At 42.0% G+C, this 12,189-nt stretch overlaps 1 pseudogene; it reads left to right on the top strand.

Moving 5' to 3' along the window:
- The first annotated feature begins 11,462 nt into the window (after positions 1-11,462).
- On the top strand, positions 11,463-11,987 carry LOC137208557 (mitochondrial import inner membrane translocase subunit Tim8 A pseudogene; annotated as a pseudogene).
- The last annotated feature ends 202 nt before the right edge of the window (positions 11,988-12,189 follow it).

The raw sequence follows: 12,189 nt of genomic DNA, 5'->3' as shown, positions 1-12,189 counted from the left end.
CGTTTCCCCAGGGCTGCTAACTTTCCCTGCTCTGTCTGGAGGCTGTGCTCCTGGGAGTGGCATTACCCCTTGGGGTGCTCTGTCTCTGTCCCTGTCCTTGTTTCTCTGTCCAACCTTTCCAACTATCCACTGAATTGTAAGAGCACAAACATCCTCAACCTTCATAACGTGATCCTCCTTCCAAACAGTCCCCCATACTACCCATTCCAGGAGAGTTATTCATTTCCTTAGTCACTCATTCATTCTTTCGTTCAATCAATGTCCATTGACTCCCTCCTACGTGTACCCAAAACTGGGATGCTTTGGGTACAAAGAAGTAGATCCCTCCCAAAAACCTGTTGGCCTTTCAGGGGTTATCATTGTCATTCTAACTTGGTTCTGCCTGTTCTACTTATGAGAAGTGGATAAAAAGGTTTCGGCTAGGTCCTCTCCTTTCCCTATATTGATGATACCACATGGTAAGGATGCTACCGCTCAATGGTTTCGCAACTCTCATATCAATCTGTAGATTGGTCCTGCTTGGTCTGCTTGGACCCCTGGTTTTCCCCAATACTCTCTGTCCCCTGGGACCTATGCTACTTAATCAGCACATTTCATTAAACAGCAGACACTTTCTTCTCGCAGAAGCTCAACTAGAGTCCGAACATAGAGTGGAGCAAACATTCCTCATGCCATCTCAGACTTTCTACTTAGAGGCTTCAACTCTATTATTGTTTGATAATTTGCCCCCTTTATCTTCTCTGTTCTCTCTTTTTAATCAATATTTTTTATTGAGGTATACCATGTTGTGTTTATTGAGGTTTACAATGTTGTGTTAATTTCTGCTGTACAGCAAAGTGATTCAGTTATACATATATACGTACCTATATATATATTCACTTTAATATTCTTTTCCATTATAGTTTATCATAGGCTATTGAATATAGTTCTCTGTGCTATGTAGTAGGACCTTGTTTATCTCTCTTTCTTGCCTAATCTCTTGGATTGAGCCCCCAGGTAATTCATCTTTCTCTCCTATTTTCCATCTCTTTTTGTTGTACTTCTAGGAAACCTCTTCAATTTTTCACTTACAACATTTCTATTGAAATTTTTATTTTGGTTAACATTTTGAATTTCTAAGAACTCTTACTTGTTTTCTTGTTATTCCTTTTGCAGAGGTAACTGTTTTTGTTTTAGCGGTGCAGCATCTTATCATTTCTGGGGTGATATTCATTGTTGCTGTTGTTGTCATTATTTAGCTTAATTCTGCACCCTGTATTTTCTCTCCTTCTTGAAGTCCTTTTTTTTTTCTCTGTTTGTTCTGGTTTCTCTTTTTCATGGTCGTGGCTTTCCTAAAAGTATCTGCTTATCCCTAGCTTTGAATTCTTATTTAGGAATAAGGTTAGGGTGATTTAGGGGCCAAGCTCAGACTTCTGTGACACAGAGGCCCCCAAACTTCAACTGCCTGAATAAAATAGAAGTTGATTTATCTCTCTCATAGGCAGACTGGAGGTGAATGGTTCCAGCTCTTCTCTGCAAGGGCATTAGAGTCCAGCCAGAGTCGATTGTGGCAATCAGTCAGTGCCAAGAGTTGGAGGTGGCTCAGTGGAGAGAGGAGATAGAGAATGGAGAGACCCAACACATAACAAGAAGTTCCAACAGAGGAGAGAGGAGAAAATGAGTAGGGCTGGTGGCAAATGGAAGCATAGGTAGGGAGACAGCCAGCCACACCCAGCCAGCTGGAGGCTCGGGGCAGACCTCCAGTGTTGGGGTGGAGCCTGACAAAGGAGAGGTACCATATCAGTCTAGAAAGAGACAAAGGGTCAGAACAGGACTCAGGCGCAGAGCCCAAGGTGCTGAACCCAGAATGACCTAGAACCTTAGTGACTGGAGGTTTGCTCTGTGAGGCCATAGCTGCTGAGTGCTTCTTGTCTTAGGCTCTGTGATGGACTGAATGTTTTCCTCTCAAAGTTCATATGCTGAAATCCTAACCCCCAGTGTGATGGTATTAGGAGGAGGGTCCTTTGGGAGGTGATTAGGTCATGAGGGTGGAGCCCTCTTGGATGGGATTAGTGCCCTTTACTGAGATCCACCCACAGAGCTCCGTCATTCTGTCCACCATGTGAGGACACAGTGAGAAGGCAGCCATCTGCCAATGAGGAAGAGGGCACTCAGAGATATGGGATCTGTCGGTACCTTGGTCTTGGACTTCCAGCATCCAGAACTGTGAGAAGCAAATGTTTATTGTTTAAGTACTCCAGTCCATGGTATTTCTGTGATAGCAGCCTGAACGGACTAAGACAGGCTCAGATTGATTTAGGGAAGCAGGGAAGGGACCCAGCATCTGTGAGGGGTTTAAATGACTCCTACTATGGGGCTGTGGTTCCCTAAATAATAAGCTGTTGTTGTTGTTGTTGTTGCCCATTGTTGGAAACAAGGAGGACTTTTTTTTTTCTATCTAAAGATATTTTATACTGAATAGATTAAGATTGATGAGCAAATAATTAAAATGCATTTTAAGGATACGCAAATTGGATTAGTATAAACTGAAAAAGGAATAAAAGATGGAGCTAGAGCAAGAAGACTGGACATTTTTACATATGCTTTATTAAGAACAAGATGGTAATTTCCATACATGGAAATAGAAGAATGTAAAATGAAAAACTAATTGACTAAGCAAAACACTTTCTAGGACATGGAATGTAAATGAGAATCTTGCAGGAATGAAAGTGGGGCAATTTACCAGGAGAAACATGCAGAATGCTGAAAGTTAGTAGGTAAAATGAGAAAACTAAAGCAAAGTTCCTAAAGGAAAATTGAAAGACTAAATATCTTAGTAGTGACATATATAAAGGAAAGTATTTTTACGTATTTGGTAAATTTTAAATGATGCCTATGGGACGGAGACATTAAGAAACCAATCTAGTTATCTATCCATTCATCTATGTTCTGTATTGGAACAGAGCTATGTGGTTTTACTTTGTAGGTATAAATTGAATCTAAAATAAGGAAAAAATCTGAGTCATATGTATCCAAAATTTTGGTTATTTACAGTTTAAAGTACTGAGCAAGCACTGGTTCCATTTTAGAGAATCTGTGGAGGAGAAGTTTGGACATTACCAAAAGTAATGTCACATATTTATGAAAAGAATAATCTAGATGTTTTTGGACTGATAAACACAACCTCCATATCTGGAAAGAGGCTGAAAGAAAATAATTGTGAAACTATTTTATAAATATTTTAGTAAGAGCAGTAGTAAACAGCATGGCTTTGTAAAGAACAAATCCCGTCAGACTAAAATAATCTCCTCCTGTGACAGAATGACAAGTCTTCTGGATTGAGGGGGAGGGAATAGATATTAACTATCATGACTTCAGCAAGGATTTTGATTTCTGTTTGGGAAGCAAATACATAAGATAATTTCAGGTAGTGATAACCAGTTATGAAGGAAATACAGCAGAAGAATGAGGAGAGAAGTGATGGGTGAAGGCTAGTGCCTTAGAAATGGTCATCGGGGAGGATTCTTGGAGAAGATGCTTGAGCTGAGATCCGAATAGTGATAAGTAGCCAATCATGTATCAATCCAGGGGAGAGTGCCCCATGGATGGAGCAGCTAGTGGGTGACCTTGGCCTGCCTGATGGGTGGAGAGAAGGCCAGTGGGGTTGAAATGCAGTGAAAAAAGAGGGGGGTAAACATGACAAGAGAATGAGTGACCTTGAGGGTATGTGACAAAGGATATGGATTTTCTTCAAGGGCAATGGGAAGAGGGCTGAGGGTTTTGGGCAGGGGAATGACGTGGTCCAATTTACGTTGTAAAAGGTTCCACGGCTGTGGTGCAGGGTGGAGTAGATTGAGCGAGAGGGGAAGCAGAGAGAGGATGTTGACGTAGAGGAGAGGGTCGAGGCCTGGACGAGGATGCTGCCAGTGGGCATTGTTAGGAGTGCTGGATCTGGAATATCTTTAGAGGTAGGACTTGGCATTGGATTAGATGTGGGGAATAAGGAAAGAGAGTTAACCCAAGGATGATGCCTGGGTCTTTGGTCTGATCAACTGTGCATCGTAAACTGAGATGGGAGAAGACTCAAGAAGGAGGGGTTTGGGGAAGAAATTTGGGAGTCGCCATCTCTGTGTGAGATATGTAGAATTTGACTGCCTGCTATCCATCTGTATGGAGGGATTGAGTAGGTAGTTGGATATAATTCCAGAGTTTAGGCGGAGAGGTTGGCAATTGGCGAGAAACCATTTAGAAATCACAGCATAGAGAAGATATTGAGATGACCTCATTGGGATCCTCACAATTTCTCTGTGAAGTAGTTATAAATGTAACAGTAGATGAGTGGTGGGTATGATGTGGTCCAGGTGTGACAGGCATGTGTATAGAACCCAGCATCCAGGATGGACAAGAGCAACGAGGAGAACAGGGTACATCAATAAGAGGGATCCCTTGGGGCTTCCCTGGTGGCGCAGTGGTTGAGAGTCCATCTGCCATTGCAGGGGACGCGGGTTCGTGCCCCGATCCGGGAAGATCCCACATGCCGCGGAGCGGCTGGGCCCGTGAGCCATGGCCACAGAGCCTGCGCGTCCAGAGCCTGTGCTCCGCAACGGGAGAGGCCACAGCAGTGAGAGGCCCGCATACCACACACACACACACAAAATAAATAAATAAAATAAGAGGAATCCCAGGGCCAATCTCTGTCCCATGAGCATAGCCTCACCAGATTTAGCAAATAAAAATATTGCATGGGACATAACTTATACTAAAAAAACTTATTCATTGTTTACCTAAAATTCACGTTTAACCAGAGGGCCTGTATTTTGTCTGACAACCCTACTTCAACATCTACAAAATATTGAAACCTTCCTTATATCTTCCTTTTTTTCTCCATTCCATATGTCCCACGATCGTAGCTCTAACTTTAGCCTGTTGGGTTATAATTGCTTTAAACCTCTTTCTCCTGTTGGACATTGTGTGCTTCCTGAAGGCAAGGCTGTGTGTCATGCATCTTTGTGCAACTGTTATGTTGAAAGGCCAGAGCTGACTAGGGACCCATGGAAAGCAGCTTTATTCTTTTCTCTCACTATCTCTTTAAAACCATGTGAAGGCTTGCTTTGGGCCCAGTTCCCTGAATGAAACCTCAGATCCATAATTTAGAAGACACTTGTGTCCCTTTCAGTTGCAGGATAGTCTAGGGTTAATACTAGAATGTTTCCTAAGGGTGGTGGGCCGTGAGGTTAGCTTCACTTTTTCCTACTTGGTTCCTCTCCTCCTCCGTCCTCCCCACAGGCAGCTTCTCCCCCTCCAGGTTGGAGGGTGTCGCTGAGAGTGAGGAAGAACAGAAGAAAGGATGGGGCTGAGTTACTTGCACTTGGCAAGTAACTTAATGGATGTCTCTCCTCCCCTCCCTGCTCTCCCCCCATCCCCCACCTCTTTGTGCTGGGCAGGAAGCCCCTGTTGGGCAGCCTCCTTTATTTTATTTTATTTTATTTTACTTTTATTTTTTATTTGAAGTATAGTTAATTTACAATGTCATGTTAGTTTCAGGTGTACAGCACAGTGATTCAGTAACCTATATTATAATCTATTCTTTGTTCAGATACTTTTCCCTTATAGGTTATTACAAAATACTGAGTATAGTTCTCTGTGCTACATAGTAAGTCCTTGTTGCTTATCTATTTTGTATATACTAGTATGTATATGTTAATCCCAAACTCCTAATTTATCCCTGTCCCTTTGGTAACCGTAAGTTTGTTTTCTATGTCTGTGAGTCTATTTCTGTTTTGTAAATAAGTTCATTTGTATCTTTTTTTTTTTAGATTCCACATATAAGCGATATCATATGATAGCTTTCTCTGCCAGGCTTACTTCATTTTGTGTGATAATCTCTAGGTCCATCCATGTTGTTGCAAATAACATTATTTCATTCTTTTTTATGGCTGAGTAATATTCCACTGTATATATGTGTATGTGTGTGTGTGCATATATATATATACACCACATATTCTTTATCCATTCCTCTGTTGATGGACATTTAGGTTGCTTCCATATCTTGTTTGTTGTAAATAGTGCTGCAATGAACATTTGGGTGCATGTATCTTTTCGAATTATAGTTTTCTCCAGATATATGCCCAGGAATGGGATTGCAGGATCATATGGTAGTTCTATTTTTAGTTTTTTAAGGAACCTCCATACTGTTCTCCACAGTGGCTACACCAACTTACATTCCCACCAACAGCGTAGAAGGGTTCCTTTTTCTCCACACCTTCTCCAGCATTTATTATTTGTAGTCTTTTTGATGATGGCCATTCTGACCAGGGTGGGGTGATACTACCTCATTGTAGTGTTGATTTGCATTTCTCCAGGCTCCTTTTATGAAGGATGCTAAGTTGCAGGAAGATAGACCTGTGGTCTGTGGACATGCAGTTAAGTCCTGGTGTGACTGTGTCTTCCCCGGGGAAAGCCTCTCACTATTTGCCTTTCTCAGGCAGGGATCAGACAGGAATCTCCAGGGAACCTACTTCACACTTTCTGAGCAGTGTCCTCCAGACACTCTCACTGACTTGAGGTGAGGGGGTCACCCTTGTCTTTCCTCCCCGCCTCTCCTCCCCCCAGACTGTGTGGATTTCTGGTGGTTCAGAAATATGACAGTCCTCCAGTTTTCTCCAAAGAAATTGTCTCTCTCAGCCCCTTCAACCTCTACCCTTTTATATCCTCAAGGACTAAGGGCTTCCAAATCAGTTTCCAGGGGCTTCCCTGGTGGTCCAGTGGTTAAGACTTCGCCTTCCAGTGCAGGGGGTGTGAGTTCCATCCCTGGCTGGGGAGCTAAGATCCCACATGCCTCGCGGCCAGAAAACCAAAACATAAAACAGAAGCAATATTGTAACAAATTCAATAAAGACTTTAACATTGGTCTACATCGAAAACAAAATCTTAAAAAAAAATGTTTCCAGCACCTTCCTCTGCAATTCTTACGTAGGTCTTCTAGAATTTTTTTCAGAATACGGGAGTCTTTGTCATTTCTTTTGTTGATTTTGGCTTTGGTGCCTTAGCAGAAGCTGAGGCAAAAGAGTACCATCTTACCATCTTTTGTTATATTTGTATTTTTAGCACCTAGCTCAGTGCCTGGTGTATGGCAGACTCTTGATAACTGTTTTTTGAGCAACTTAATTATTAACAAGAACATACAGTAAGGTCTTTCCTATCCTCCTTAATCACGAGGATCACTGTTCTTCCTATGCTCACCCCGCCTACAAATCTGGATGGCACCTCTTTATTATTCAGCTTACAAGTCACTTCCTCCTTATGGCCCTCATTGGCTTAACCCCCCAGTAGCCTCTGTCCTAAGTACCTGACACAGCACTGGATATCCCTGTAAGCTCCAGGAAGGCTGGCACTGCCTTGCTCACTCTGTATTCTGAGAAGAGAGCACAGTGCCAGGCAGTAAGTAATAATGAATGAATAAATGAATGGATGGATTGGCACCAGTTGTAAAGCCTCCTAGATTGGGTTTCAGGAGTGGGTCTGTTCTGGACCACTGGCTTTCAGCCCTCATTAGAGCCCACCTATATCAAGGGGAGGTGCTGGTTTGGGCAACCTCACCCTTCATGGCTGAATTAAGCTCCCATTAATTGGTCAGTACATCTGCTACCTGAAGTGTAACTATAGAATTGTGCCCAAGTACCACAGCACAGAAGTTGACAGATCACTTTGGTCATGAGGTTTCTAGCTCCTTTTCTCAAACTCACATTCTTTAGTCCATCAGCTTTAGAAATTTCACTGTGATCATGATATCCAATGACAAATTTAAAAACACTTCTGTTTGCATCATAGCGCCATATTCAGTTTGTGTCCAGTTAAGTGCTGTAGAAGTCAGTGTTAAATTTCTCCTGAATTTTATACTCTTCCAAAAGTATTACAACGTTGGATGCGTGTGTAACCCACTCTTCTCCCCAAAACCTCTACCCCAGACAAGCGGATCTCTTACAGTCAAATCAAATTGAAGCTAGAGTGTGGTATGAACTTGTGGTACAAAAAACAAATCCAATACATTATATGTAAAAGAAGTTCAGTATATGTGACAGGAAAATCTGAATAAACTGAAGATGAAAATAGGGAAAAGGCTATTTTAGTAAATTACATAACTTTTTAAAAGGCTTTTGAGAAACACTTAAAGTAATGTCTATTTGGGGATTTAAGCAAATGATGTCCTGATTTGATGACATAAAATATATTTCTTTTCTTAAGGGATTGTAGACATTCTTGAGACCACCCTCTTAACCAAAGAATTGTAAAATTATGTACATATATCATATTAAAAAACAATTGTATGGAGGTTGAGGCCAAATCTGCTGGTTGCCTACCCAATGTTCACCTTCATTTTGTTTTTTTCCTTACCAAGGAGCCCTGATTTTCTTGAGGGCTGCAATGTAACCAGCTCAAACCTGTATTTCATAGCCTCTCATATAAAGAGAGGTGACTAAATTCTGGCTAATGAAATAGAAGTGAAAGTTTTTGGTGGGGATTCCAGGAAAGCTTCTTAAATGGTGGATTAACTCATATGGCTTTTGTCCTACTCTACACCCTCATTCCCATCTGGAACTTGGACCTGATGGCTGGTACTGAGCAGCCATTTTGCAACAATGAGACTTGATTTAATGAACTAAGGATAATGGAGCTGAAAGATAGAAGGAGGATGGCACATTAATAACATCATGGAGCCACTGTGCCAGTTTTGGACTGCCTAATTTTAGACAGTGTTACACAAGAGAAATGATCCCCGTGTGTCTAAGCCCTTGCTTTTTAGGTCTTTATTACTTATAACCAAAATAATTCTAAAAGATATTGGGGAAAGTTCAGTGCATTTGTGTTCTAGATGAGAACTTCCCAAAGAAACTCTTTATATTAATAACCATCATGGAAAAATTAGAAAAACCCTTACCTCTGAAGTTGTTGCACTGAACATACCATCTGACTGATTTTATTTTAGAGAATAGAAATAATTTCAGTTTTATTTAATTAATTAATTAATTAAAATTTTTTTTATTTTTTAAATTTATTTATTTTTAATGAACTAATTAATTAATATTTGGCTGCATTGGGTCTTCGTTGCTGCATGTGGGCTTTCTCTAGTTGCAGTGAGTGGGAGCTACTCTTCGTTGCAGTGAGCAGGCCTCTCATTGTGGTGGCTTCTCTTGTTGCAGAGCATGGGCTCTAGGCACGCAGGCTTCAGTAGTCGGGGCACACGGGCTTTAGTAGTTGTGGCTTGTGCGCTCTAGAGTGCAGGCTCAGTAGTTGTGGCTCACGGGCTTAGTTGCTCTGTGGCATGTGGGATCTTCCCAGATCAGGGCTCAAACCCGTGTCCTCTGCATTGGCAGGTGAATTCTTAACCACCAGGGAAGTCCCTAATTTCAGTTTTAAATTTAGCAGTTTTAAATGTAAATTACATACACACATACTCACAGTTTAATAAGTGTGTCCATATTCCAGGCATTGTGCTCCGTAAGTTATATTCATTATCTCATGTAATGTTCATAGCAATCTTGTGAGGTATTGTTATTACCCTCATCTTCTACATGGAGAAACAGAGGTTTAGACAATCAGGTAACTTCACAGTAAATGACAAAGAAGGGATTAGAAATGAGTCTGTTTAGCTCCAAAGCCCACATTTATGATGACTACCTTGCCCTGTTTCCTGGCAGAGGACCAGATAAGCACGGGTCTGTTCGTTTTAGCCATTTACCAAGGGTGGTGTAACAAGAAATAAATATAATCCATCCAGTTGGACTTCCTAGAAAAACTCAACAGACAAAGAGAATTGATACTCATATGGAAGACTCCCAGTAGCCAGGAATTTGAAATGTACAGAGCAGGGAGATTCAGGTTAGATGTTAAAATGGGTAGCCACCTGGCCTCGTTGAAACCAGACTGAGTACACTAGATCCTTTTCCTGAAAAAAGTGATGGCTGTTCCCACTCGGAATGGGGCAGGATAGGTACTGTGTTTACTGGCCCCTTGACCTCATTGCCCACCATCCTCTCACTCCCTTGCTCTGCTCATTACGCTGCCCCTTCAATCATGCCATTGACCTCACAGATCTCGCACATACCAGTCTCTCTGCGTGAAATGCTCTTCCTCTAGATCCTATGAGGTTCATTACCTCACTTGATTAAAGTCACTGCTGCCATGGGGCTTCATCAGAGATGCCTTCCTTGACCATTTTATCTACAAAACAGTCTCTTCTATTATTCTCAGTTCCCTTATCCTGCTTTATATTTCTTCATAGCACTGAATGCTCCCGATGTATATATTTATCTGTATGTATCTACCTCCTGCCCTAGAATAAGCCCCATGGACATGGGGCCTGTGCTTTATTCACTAGGACAAGGTCTGGTACATAGTATATGCTCAATAAATATTTGCTGAATGAATGAATGAAGAGTGAGTTCTAAGAACCTGCTTCTGTCCTATGTTATTACATGAAAACCTGGAAGACACTAAATGGATTGGTCCTATTCTGGGACAGACTCTATATTCACAAAGGTTTTGGGGGTTACTTCTGCAATGTGAGCAACTAATGAATGATCTCCATGCAGGGGAAGTGATAGACAGAAGAGTGTTTTAACATGGAATCTTCTTAAAAGGAAAATGAAACTGGAGAGTCATGTGCAAAGTGGTAGCAGTGACTAGCAGCCACTTTGCACCTAAGAAGAAATTGATTCTTAATTATTACCTATGAAGAATGAACATGATAAAGGAGATACACTGTCTCTGCCTCTTGGTGGTTGTTAGTGCCTTTGTGGGTATACTATCCTTAGACACATAACTGTAATCCTGGACGATACAGGATGAAGAGTTGTGATTCCCAGGAGAGAGAATCTCTGGCAAGAGTAACCCAAATCCCAGAAGTAGGTTTTGAATTACTCTTTGGAGGGTGGAACAGATTTTGACAGGATTTTCTGGCCCTAGCCGGCAGAAGAAACAGCATAAGAAAAGGCATGGCCGATTAATGCATACATATTATCTGGGAAACAGTGATTTGCTTTGGAGCCAGAACAAGGGAGTCCTTGGAAATAAATATTGAAAAGGTTTGCAGGGGGCTCTGTCTCAGTGGGCCTCTAATGCCAGGCTGAGGGGTTTGAATGCAATATGGTAAGTGTCTGGGAACCATTCTTCAATGGCTCCAGTTCTTACCCAGCGGGGAAGTGACAAGATGGAAACATTATTATATGAGGTTATTCTGGTGGGAGTCTGGAAGATGACTCACGGTGGTAAAGAACAAAAGCCAGGAAGACTGGTTGCAAAGTTAGTGAAATAATTTGGGATGTAAAGACAAGAATCAGGAAGGCATCTTTTTACCCATAAAAAGACACTGATGTTGGGTGATGAAGGTAAGGGAATACCTTAGTCTGCTCGAGCTGCCTTAATAAAAATCCTAGAGGGCCGCGGAGACACGTGAAGGCCGGTGAGTCGGTGCAGAGTTCGTCTCGGCACGCGTGGCCGCATTGGGATGGAGTCCTCCTTGTCTTCCTCCGCAGTGGGTTTGGGCTCGGTCGACCCTCAGCTGCAGCATTTCACCGAGGTAGAGACTCAGAAGCAGCGCTTCCAGCAGCTGGTGCACCAGATGACGGAACTTTGTTGGGAAAAGTGCATGGACAAGCCTGAGCCAAAGTTGGACAGTCGGGCTGAGGCCTGTTTCGTGAACTGCGTTGAGCGCTTCATTGATACAAGCCAATTCATCTTGAATCGACTGGAACAGACCCAGAAATCCAAGGCAGTCTTCTCAGAAAGCCTTTCTGACTGACTTGAGTATGACCTCTTTGGAAAAGGAAGGTAGTTCAAGAAATGAAGAGCAGTTGATGGGATGGTTGAAGAAAAGGCTGTGGGGGGATCGGCTCCCACCTTTGTCACTCTTGGGACATCCTGTCATCTGAGAATGAACAAAGACCGATTTTTGTGGGGGGGTGGTTTGAGGGTCAAATGTGTTTGGGGTTGTGTTTTTTAATGCTAATCTTGGGAAAACAATTGACAGATGAATGGAAGACTCTACTAGATGTGTATTACTGTATGTGGGACGATGCTTTCCTCATAGTCTCATTAACTGCTCCCTACAATTTTTTTTTTTTAACATCTTTATTGGGGTATAATTGCTTTACAATGGTGTGTTAGTTTCTGCTTTATAACAAAGTGAATCAGTCATACATAAACATATGT

The sequence above is a fragment of the Pseudorca crassidens genome, chromosome 16 (assembly GCF_039906515.1).
Source record: "Pseudorca crassidens isolate mPseCra1 chromosome 16, mPseCra1.hap1, whole genome shotgun sequence".
Taxonomy (NCBI): Eukaryota; Metazoa; Chordata; class Mammalia; order Artiodactyla; family Delphinidae; genus Pseudorca; species Pseudorca crassidens.
The sequence above is the reverse complement of the archived record's forward strand: the minus strand, read 5'-3'. Positions and strand labels throughout refer to the sequence as shown.